This window comes from Bubalus bubalis, chromosome 12 (assembly GCF_019923935.1).
Source record: "Bubalus bubalis isolate 160015118507 breed Murrah chromosome 12, NDDB_SH_1, whole genome shotgun sequence".
In the NCBI taxonomy this organism is placed as follows: Eukaryota; Metazoa; Chordata; class Mammalia; order Artiodactyla; family Bovidae; genus Bubalus; species Bubalus bubalis.
The window spans coordinates 41,090,066-41,101,983 of record NC_059168.1 but is presented as its reverse complement, the minus strand read 5'-3'; the positions used below and the strand labels follow the sequence as shown (position 1 = coordinate 41,101,983).

General features: G+C 39.4%; 1 long non-coding RNA gene across 1 annotated transcript in view; it reads right to left on the bottom strand.

The window, feature by feature from the left end:
• LOC112578057 overlaps positions 1-11,918 on the bottom strand; it is a 274,039-nt gene that overhangs the window by 32,305 nt on the left and 229,816 nt on the right. The gene's annotated exons all lie outside the window — the stretch shown is intronic.

Genomic DNA, 11,918 nt, shown 5'->3' with positions numbered 1-11,918 from the left:
CCATTGAGTCAGTGATGTCATCTAACCATCTCATCCTCTGCCGCTCCCTTCTCCTTTTGTCTTTAATCTTTCCCAGCATCAAGGGAAAGTTATATAAACTGGAGAAAGGGTTTCTTGTGATTTGAGTAAGGAAAGCTGGAGAGAGCTTCATTTTAAGTTGAGTAGTAAGTATACAGACATTCAGGGACTCCATAGCATACTGTATGATCTTCAGAGTCATTTTAAACCCATACAGTGAAGCTACCAGAAAAAGAGGATATTCTGTCTCTGATGGCCATCCTCTGACTGCTGCTGCTGCTGCTAAGTTGCTTCAGTTGTGTCCAACTCTGTGCAACCCCAGAGACGGCAGCCCACCAGGCTCTCCCATCCCTGGGATTCTCCAGGCAAGAACACTGGAGTGGGTTGCCATTTCCTCTCCAGTGCATGAAAGTGAAAAGTGAAAGTGAAGTCGCTCAGTCATGTCTGACCCTCAGCGACCCCATGGACTGCAGCCTACCAGGTTCCTCCGTCCATGGGATTTTCCAGGCAAGAGTACTGGGGTGGGGTGCCATTGCCTTCTCTGCATCCTCTGACTAAAGGGCACTAAAACTCAAAGCTCCATGTAAGCTAAAGGTAGTCAATGCCTTCTGGACAATAGATCTTCAGAATACTGGGCCCCTCTGACCAGTAGTCTCCTTCAGACCTCTATGTATTTCATCCCCATCCTTCATCCATGGCATTGAGAGAGCTCTCCTTAAAGTATGTAGAATAATGCATAAGCACTGGGCCCTTCTGGCCTAGGGGCTCAGGGGTGTAACCCTGACCCTAGTGTGGCTCCTCACACAGCATCTCCATGGAAACACAGGTTAGGTGAGTGCAATAGCATATGTTTCTTCAGGGGATGAGGGGTGCTAGTCCCCAAAGGCACACTGCCTACCCAGGACACACTGTGCATTCTGAAAATGCCTGAGTGCTCTTCTGGTTTCGCAAAGGAGGTAAAAGCAAGAAAGTGGATTAAATGGACAAAGAACATCCTACTTCAGATTTGGCTATTACATTGTCTTCAGCGAAGTGTTTCTAATGTTCCTGAAGCTTGCAAATAATGAAAAGGGTATCCCCTCATTGAAATCCAAGTAAATATGCTATAATTGATTTAGAGTGCCTTTAATACTAGTGTTCTCACATTTTAAAACTCTTTTTTTTTTTTTTCCAAGTTTCAATAACATGTTCTTGAAAGATGTACTCTCTAAGTAATTCTTTGTCCTCAGGAAAACACTCAAATCACTTTTCCAAACTGATGGTCTGGCACCATGCCAGAACTGATTTAGAAGTTATGGCTCGCACCCCACGTCTGAGTCTTCTAACCTTGGCACACTTCTCAGTCCCAGGAATAGGGTTGGCAGTTGGGAAGGATGGCTATAAAAAGAGAGAGCTGATTGTATCTAGCTCTGTTTAGCAAATTTTGCTTTCATGAAAATCCTAGAGAGTCAAAAAGGCTTTGCCAAGATACCTACAAGATCTCCCTAACCTGCTGGACCATTCCACGTGCCATCAAACTTGAAACAAAGAAAGCAGGGCTGATCGTTTGTGAATGCTTTCATATTCATTATCTTATTTTGATCAGTATAACCTGGAAAACATGCAGAGCAAATATTATTACCCCCATTTGATAGATAAAGATACTCCACTCAGAAGGAGTTATGTTCAAGGTTACCCAGCCAGCTAACGCCTGAGCTAAGAAGGAAACTCAGTCTCCAGACAGCTGCTTTGGTTCTTTCTCCACTGCACCAGGCTGCCTCCTGAGAAGCCTTTGGCTCCAGCCTGTCGGTTTCCAATCTGCTTCTGAAGATGGCTGCACCACTCATAGCACTGGTCATACCAGACCAAAGGGGAGGGATCACAGGCACTGTGAAGCCCACCACCTCAAAGGAAAGCACGAGTAGGCACTGGTGGAGATGTCAGTAGAGGAGAACGTCCCTTACCCACAGCATCTTAAAACTCCAGTGCGAGCACGCATCATCTTCACTAATATGCAATTTCTCTCCAGGCTCTTTGGAGTGAGGGATTTGCTTTGCCTACTGTGAGAAAGGCATCTGCCAAGTTAAACTGGGCCCTCAGGCATATGCACCCAGCTTTCTCAGAAGCCGATACTGTTTAAATGGAGTCCTTCCATGTACATCTCCCAGGATGGTTTTAGACAGCCTACGAGTATGCTTTATTTCCTTTAAAACAAGTAACCTAGAAAATGAAATAACACAGATTAGATTAAGCTCTGTCCCATTTGGCTAATTCAGAAGTTAATGGAAGGTCTCTTTCGGTCATTGGTATCGGCAGAGACACATTTAGTGAAACTCTCGAGGGATCCTCACACAGGCACAGTAGTGGCTCCTACCCATAAATTAAGACTGGCACTTAAAGGCAGCTTTCTCCTCTCTAAGAGGGTGCCACTAAGGTTTCTCTTGACAAAGGGCTGGCTGACCAAACTCCTCCCAAAATACAAAGAATAAGAGAGATGGGGCAGGAGAAAGGGATGAAGAGAGAGGTGGGTGTTGGGGTAGGGGGAAGAGTGATAGCTGTGAGGGCAGAATGACAGAGTAGAAAGATTGGCCAGATCACTAACAACTGCAGTGGTGATGCCCACTGTGCATGAGGCTTATGGCAAGTAGCAATTAATTTCACCTCTTTGAATCATGCTCAGTGCTTGGCACCTGAACTTTTTATATTGGAGATTTAATACAGAACACCAATTTATAATCATTCCCTGACATAAATGTTGTTTAAAAGTAGTATAAGCAAAAAAATAAAAAATTAAGCTTGACCATTTCATGACTTTAACCCCACTCCCTATATTCAAACAAATAGATCCAGAATCAAATCATTCCTGGCAAACCTATTCTGTCTAATCATTTCTCTGATCCACTGTCCTGCCACAGAATTGATGAAGCTATTCCACCTGCCTGACATTTCTTCAGGAGTGAGGATCCTTCTGATAAATAATAAAAAATGCAATGACCTCTTCACCTCCTTCTCAAATGCACACTGAGCAATCAACCATGATGAGAAGGTGATTAATATTAGGAATATTTTTGTATTTATAAGTAGAGACGGTCTGAAGATTTTTTGTTGTTATAGTACTATTTTTCTCTACTTGTGGCATCAGAGTAATGCTAGCATCATAAAACTAAGTAGTTTTTAATATTTTTCTATATTTGTGAGCCATTTTAAATTAACTGGCCTTTGAAGTTCCTAGGACTTGTTTTAGTACTAATACTTTTGATACGTTAATCACTTTTAAAAACTGTATTCAGTTACTAAGTTTCATCTACTGCTTTAATTGTATTTTTCTAATTATTCTCTTCTTTTATGTATAATGAATTTTATTGTACGTAACTTTATAGATAATTTGAAATAACCCAAGGTCACATCATAAATGTGTAACTCATCTAGCAGTCAATGTAATGATAAACATAGAGAAAGAATACACCGGTTGTTACACATCCCATTTTTTCCTTTTTTTCAGCTTCACTGAAAACAATCATAAGATATTTAAAACTATACATTGTGGTGATCCAACACGCATATATATTGTGAGAGCATTTCTTTTCCATCATCTAGTTATTTAACACATTCATCACCTCACATATTATCTTTTTTTCTTTTACTTTCTCAGCATTTTTTTAAATTATTCTCAAACAATTTTGGTAATTTATTTTTTTTCCAAAATACTTTCATTTCACTGAGGTTTTCAAACATACAGGAGCATAACTTTGGACAGTTCTCTCATGATTTTTATTGTTCCTGAATATATTCTAAAATTCATGCTTCCATTTCTAATTTTTTTTATTGAAACTGTATTAAAAACTGACAAGGTTTGATCAATCACTAAAATAGTGGAGGACAGAGAAGCCCAGCATGCTACAGTTCAAGAGGTAACAAAGAATTGGACATGACTTAGTGACTGAACAACAACAAAATAATTGGAAAATAAGTTAGTAAATAATGTATTGTTATATATGTAAATATGCTACATATAACACATAAATATAATTTATGATACATATCAATATTATATTACATAAATAAAATATAGCCATTTTTTCTAATACCTAAAGAAAATGAATCACTTTTACTATTTTAAGGTTTCTGATTCTTTCTTTGCTTTTATCTTTATTACTTGCTTTCTCATTGTTTATTATTTAATTTCTAGAATTTTTACTTTCAATTCATTTCTAATTATTTTTTCTTTACTTCCCCAATGAAATGAAATATTCAAAGCTATTACTTCACCTCTGTGTATAACTTTGGCTGATTCATATAAGTATTGATAGGTAGCATTCTCATTGTTTACTAAATAATAATACAGTTTTATTTTTCAAGTCATGTGAACCATAAGAAAGGTTCAATTGTCTGAAAATACAGAAATAATCTTTTTTTAAACACTATATAATAGCCAGAAGAGAAAGTAACTGTTCATTCTAAATAACACTAGTTCCAACTTCCAAAGAGGAAGATATTTTTTACCATTATCTGTTACTTATCAGCATCTGTTTTCAATCAGGTAGTTTTCAGTTCTGTCTCTATGCACATTGATACATTATCCAAATTTGATTCCTGGGGAGTTTGGGACTAAGTTCTAGAATACAGGAACTGAGAAACAAAAGACTTCAAAGAAAATTTTCTGTGTACAATCTGGTCACTAAAACTTCCAGTGAAAACAAACAAACCAAAAAAGTTTTTTTTCAGATGTTCTTACAATAAAGAAGGGTAAAAAAAAAAAAGTAAAGTAAAGAAGGTTGTTTTAAATACCTGAATGTAGAGAAGAGCAACAGAAAAAAGAAAGGAAAAATGAAATGAAGGTCTCTTTCCTATGTGGGCATTTATGCCCAAGTAATACAACAAAGCTTCAAAATGGGTCCCTAAAATATATGTAGCTGCTGTCTGTTTCTCTTTGGTATTTTCTGCCTTCCTCCCTCCTTTTTCACTTCCTTTCTTCCTTCCTTTTTAACCCTCCCTCCTTCCCTCCCTTCTTCAATAGCACTCCTAAAAACCACTCTCAGTGAGGAGGGCTGACATCGTTTATCGGATTTGGGGTCTGATTTATGTAAAAGAATCAGTTGTGTCCACCCACTTCCCACTTGCAATCTGTCACTATTCTAGTCATCAGAAATAGAGTCTCCATCATTCCCTATATGGAATGGAGTCTCTCCTTTTCTCAGCATAAATTCCCTGTCCTAACAACACAGTCAAAGTCCAACTAGGAAGCAGACAATCTGCCCCCACCCCATGTAGGAACAATTGTTATAAAATACTGAAAGTTAGTATAAAACATTAAACTTGCTTTAAAAAAATCTTGGAAGGGACAGTAAATGATAAGTTAGTGAAAGAAAATGGTTTAATTGCAGTATGCCCGGAAGTCAAATCCCTCTTAGAAACAAAAGTAGCTGCTGAGGGTCAGAACTTCAGTGAAGGCAAAGCTGAGGATTGGCTGAGAAACAGGAAGCTGATCCTACAGTCTCTTCAACCCCTGAATCACTAGCCAACAAGGCAGCCTTGCCGGCAAGTGATGAATCCAATTTTACAAAGACTATGATCATAACACATACAAAATGACCTTCCTGAAAGTCAGAGCTGTGATTTGTGTCCAGGTTTTCAGATCACAAACATGTCTATCATGTCTCGGGCACACCTGCCACCTTTTGAGAATCTGCTCCACCAGAAAAGATCTATTTCCTGGCTCCCTGTGCAGATACATTGTGTCTAGACCTCTGCTCTAGCTGCAGATGCTAGAATGTTCTCTACCCGCACTTTGTGCCATGTGCCTAAATTGCACGCATTCTTCACGGAGGAGGGCAAGTCTCATCCCTGCCACATGTCTTTCCATATGACTTCTGCCTCCTCCATCTTCCCTCACTGTGGTGCTGACTTGGAAAGGAACCACACTTTGGTTCATGCTCGTAAGTGGCTGGAGGGCAGCTGCTGCTGGGTTCCTGCAAAGTGGGTGCAGCGAATGCAGTGAGCAGTGGTATGGCACACATCCCAGGGCATTTTAGTTGCAGAGCAACACATGAGGAAAAAAGAGAACACTGAAAATGAGGGAAACCAAAATCTGTCAACCAAGATAGGCCATCAGGTAGGAATGCCTAGGCAACTGTTTAGGGGCAAATTTTCCAAGACAGTATCTTCCCTTAAGAATTCACTTCCAATAACTCCCTCTTCATATAAAATGACAATATTTAGCATGGTATCTTTTTCCCACATCAATGCATTGGCTAATGTCAACAAAGGGTTTCTCAGGTGGCACAGTGGTAAAGAATCTGTCTGCCAGTACAGGAGACCCAGGAGACTCAAGTTCGATCCCTGGATCGGAAGATCCCCTAGAGGAGGAACTGACAACCCACTCCGGTGTTCTTGCTTGGAAAATTCCATGGACAGAGGAGCCTGGCGGGCTACAGTCCATAAGGTAATGAAGAGTCGGGCACAACTGAGATGCGACTGAACACTGAGCACAATGTCAACAAAACATCTCTAAATGATTGTTCTCAGTATCTAGTACTTTCCCAATAGTAGGTGGATTTTGAGGATTTAAAATGAGAACTATATTAGGATCTGAAACTTCCTTTCAGATGCTTTTTTTTTAACTGTACTCTGAATTTTCTAATTTTATGTGCATATTTTAATCAATATTTCAATTTGTTTAAATATTTAATTTTATTAAATATATTATGCTAACAATACTTACATAATGTTTGGAAGACTGCATCATTTTTCTGATCTTCTCTCAGAGGACAATGAGAGTCTTTCTTGAACTTTTAATTTATCCCCAATACACATACGCTATATGGGTTATTTGATTTATTTCCTTTCTCACTGAATAAAAGAGAAAATTTTTCCCAATTTTCTAAAAATTGGGAAACCAAATAAGTCCAAAATTTACACAGCTAAGAGATCCTGTTCTGTATTTACTCACCCAAACTACCCCCACCATTTTTCTATCATGGTATGAAACACATTTGTTTTGAGAGATTTCTGACATTTTTGTTATTTGTATTGTTCTTCTTCCATATCTGCGCCTAGTTTAGTAGGCAGGGACTCTAAACTCCCTAGGAAGCATATTATCTGAGACTTACAATCTGTATATGCCACAATGTTTAATTTTTTCTAAGTTTCCCCTCATCCTCTTTGTCAATACCTATTTTTAAAAGTCATTATTGCCTTCCAGCTGTCCAAATTTTCTTCTCATTTTTCTCTTAAAAACTGACTTAAAGCAGGAGGTCAATATCTCAGCCATCATTAATTTCACGCCCTCCTCTTCTCATTTATTCACTGGTCTTTTTTCTCTTGAGGATTCCTTTTCTCCCCCTTGATACATTTACAAAAGCCTCCTTACTCCATCTAACCTCTTTTACTAGCAATATCTCATTTCGCACTTTTGTGCTCCTTATCTTTTCTTTGCTAACTTTAAGTTGCTCTATTTTTCTATAGTTCCTGCCTTCTCCACTCCCAGGGCAATTGTCCTGTTATACATGGATTTAAGCAGTCACTGGGGATGACAGACTGCATTTTTACTCGAATTCTAGAGGCAGAGGGGCACTATAGCCCCCACAATGCCCAGTTCTCTTGCTGCCACAGAGTAACCAAGACTTTCTGCACTTTTATGATATTGTCTTGGGGAACTTCACACCTATCTCCAATTATGAATTGTAATCCTTACTCCCATTGTATCATACATATCAGATGGCCTCCTAGTGTATTTTTTAACTAGGAATACTGCCTTGTAGGGTTGTTATCAATGATCACATTTCTAAATAGGCAGTGGAGAGAATGAAAATGATTTCCTCTATTAGGGTGAGGTCATTTGCATACTGTTGAGTGATTTACATGCTGGCAGATCCTAGATGGACAGGGAAGCCTGGCATGCTGCAGTCCACGGGGTCACAAAGAGTCGGACACAACTGAGTGACTGAACTGAACTGAGATCCCAGAACTGTGTTTCAGCAGCTTCCTCACATTTCTGCCTTCCTAACAAGGTGTAGCTTATTTTTCTCACTATAGAACTGTCCTTTATTTTTCTCTCTCACTCCATCCTCTCCCCCTGGAGAATAACACCCACTAACACCAGCATGACATTGCAAGGTAGTCTCTGCCTTCTGAGCTAATGTTCTCTTTGACATAATTCATCATCCCCTCTGATTTTTCAAGGATGGTAACAATGGTGACTCCCCTAATATCTGAATGAAGTCCTTCATAAATATTTTGCTGCGTGATTGATATCTTCTCTAGTTATTTTTCTCACACCTCTTCCCCTCAGTGTGTAACAGATGGGATTCCATCATCAAAAGCAGATGTTGTAGAAAAAGTACCAGGAGCCCAGAAGCCCTTGTTCCAGCCTCAGCCCCGCTTTTAACTACGTCTGCCATCTCCATCGGTCACTTTACCTCCTTGGGCCTCCATTTCCATGTCCATAAATTGAAGATGAAGATGCCTTCTTCAGAGGCAAACTAAGGTGATCAGAACAGATATATTTAGAAAAATGCTTCCTAATATAAGTTGTTTGATACATGGAATTTTGATAACTCTTAGCTAAATCATGTAGGCTTTTCAAAAATAGATGAAATATAAATGATTTGTTGTACCCATCCCCCTCATTAGCTTTTCATACTAATAAACAAATAAACACACTTCCAGGCAAGCTGGTTACATTTTGAGAGATTCTAAATGAGGGATCGACAGGTACTGAACAAAAGGATCCTCTTAGCCGCTCCCACCTCTATCCTCCTCCACGTCTCATTAGCAACCACACTCTCCACCTTTCTTTATATAACTTATGAGGCACCTGTGGGGAGAAGCAGGACTCTTGTTTGACCTTTTTTGACTGAGTCTCATTCAGTGAAGTAAGGTGTCAGGGCTGCCTGTGGATCTGGAAAGCATTTTGGAAGTAAGAAGCAGACAAATGTAAATCTTTTAAACCCCTGTGATAAGCAAACTCTCCTCAGTTCAACATATAAATATAAACACTAAATCAAATCAGATGCTTATACATTTTTTAATCCCATCATAGAACATTTTGTTTTGACAGCTTGGTAATATAAAGTAAAAACACCGACAGCCAAAAGAATCAGCATCATTGCCTGCTTACTACCTGAAAGTCTTTCCTGTATATAAATAGAAAAAAAAAAAAAAGTATGTTTATGTAAAGGGAAACACTGATTTACTAGAACTGATTGCTTCATAGTCTAATTACTTTTCAACTGGCTGTTCCAAATTAAGATGTCATTGATGGCTTTTGGTGATATATTTCATTTTAAGCAAATTTATTCTATAATAGAGTACATCATAATGGAAAGCAGAGTTCCTACTCTTCCCTCCTCTTTGTAGCCTGATATCTTGACAAGTAAATTAAATTTAGCAGTTAAAATGCTTCCATTAGTAATTTTATTAAGTTAATTAAAGAATCTCTCTTTCTGAATTTTAACTACCTTCCTTTCAGAACAATGTTGATTTCTTTTTTCTAATTTCATGTATTTAGGGACTGTGATATATTCTAGGACCAATCAACAACTCTGTCAGCCCTACATTTCTGTGGGCAAGATGCTACCAAGGAAATCAAGTAAAAAGAAAAAAAAAAAAATCTCCAAAGTCTGAAAGAGATGATCTGTTTCATATGACAGAAAGGATTTTAATATCTTGAAGAGAAGGTGGAAGTGAAGGAGGGGGAGAGGAAAAGAAAGACAAAAATACACTTTTTAGGTGATCTATGTTCTTAGGGGAAACATAACTGCTAACTACTGCCACCATACATTCAGGTTAAATCATAAATAGCTGGAGTAGAATTTAGTTCATAAATGAAAATAGAAAAGCTCAAACTCTTTTTTTTTTTTTCTTACTTAGTAACTGTAGAAGTATTACTAAGCAAGACACTGAAGGTGGTGAAGCACACGTTAAATAAAATCTTGGACCCTCTTCAGGGAGTGTTATTTTAAAAGAACTCAAATATTTCTAAGAAATTTAGGGCAAAAGAGTTGTCTCACTGACCACTACCTGCTTCTTGCAGCTGGTGTTCTTAAACTCTGGAATTATAGAAATTATTCTTAGAACTGGAAGGGAACATTGAGAAAATGTTATCTTATTCTATGTTGAAGATAAGGAAACTAAGGGTCAGAAATGAGTAATACAACCACTACCAATAATAATAATGTGCTTAGTCGCTCAGTCATGTCTGACTCTTTGCGACCCCATGGACTGTAGCCTGCCAGGCTCCTCTGTCCATGGGGATTCGCCAGGCAAGAATACTAGAGTAGATTGCCATGTCCTCCTCCAGGGGATCTTCCCAACTCAGGGATCAAACCCAGGTCTCCCACATTGCAGATGGATTCTTCAGCAGCTGAGCTATCAGGGAAACCCATAATAATAATAGCAACTAACAAAGGTGGCTAATACTAACTGAGTTCAACACTGTGAAGCATCACATATAAAATTTCATTAAAATTCCCTATGAGGGGAACTCTATGAATGCTCCAACATCATGGATATGAAAAATAATGCCTAGCAAAGATTAAGCAACTTGTGCAAAATCTATGACCCCCATGTAGTTAACTAGTACACATCATTTCCTTAGATGAATGACTAGTTAGTGCTATCCCGAGAGGCATGCCAGGTGGTGCTAGTGATAAAGAACCTGCCTGCCAATGCAAGAATTGTGGGTTTGATCCCTGGGTCGGGAACATCCCCTGGAGAAGGAAATGGCAACCCACTCCGGTATTTTTGCCTGGAGAATCCATGGACAAAGGAGCCTGGTGGGCTACAGTCCATGGGGTTGGTGAATCAAACATGACTGAGCGACTGAGCATGCATACTTAGGGTTAAAGCTCAAGACATCTGCCTCCCAGCTCTGCTCTTTACAAACTAGGCCATAGAAACAGGACTGGAAATCTGGTGCTTGGGCTGACACATGCACATTGAGCAGGCATGATGATTTATTTTAAAAGCAATCCCACTGCCAAGGTGCTGGTAGAATATTTGTGTGATGAGATGAAACCTTATCAATGGTTACATCCATGTATTCAGACCCATAATGACTTTTCATCTAAAATTTGGGATCTCACCTTTTACTCATTCATTAAGGAAATGGACATTCAAGAATACCATTCATGCTACTTACTACTAACACCTCCCACTTCTTTTATTTTCTAACACCCTCCCCCTGCCCAACCCCCTCACTCACCCCTCCACCCCCGCTCACTCCCTTGAACAGCCCACTTGGGGAGTGCACATGATCACTGTTCCATCCCATCATCTCTCTCCAAGTCACTCCCACCACCCAGTCCAACCCTCAGGGTCCATTCTGCTCAAGTATTCCCTTTCAGGGTCACACCTCAGATGCTGCCCCGCCCACTTCTATTCTCTTCCTCTGGGGGGATTGAATTCCTTTCAGATCTGTGTTCCAAGCTGACTGCTTTCCTCTTGAGAATAGGTCGCCATTACTTTTTTTCTGTTTTCTTTCTGTCCTTTCCCCATTCTTCAGATTCCTAAGAAAGGAATCTGGTGACTCACAGATGCTTCCGGACAGAACAGATGAAGCCACTAAACTATGTTTTAGGCCAGAAGAGAGAAAAGATAGAGACTGCTTCGTTCATATATGTTTTCCTTCCCTCCTTTTTCATGCCAGGAAAAGCTAAAATGCAAATATGTACCCCAGATGATTTTTATATTAATATATTCTGGAAATTCCAACTCTTCTTTCCACCTCCCTTCCTCCATCCCTTTACCCCTCTTCCTTCCTTCTTTGCCTTCCTCCCTTCCTCCCTCCTTCCCTCTTCCCTCCTTCTTTGCCCTCCTTCCTTCTATTCCTCCTTCCCTCTTCCTTCCTCCCTTTCCTTCCTTCCTCTCTTTCCCAACATCAAGATAAACAGGGACTGAGAGCTTTAGTGCCCCTTGTCCCT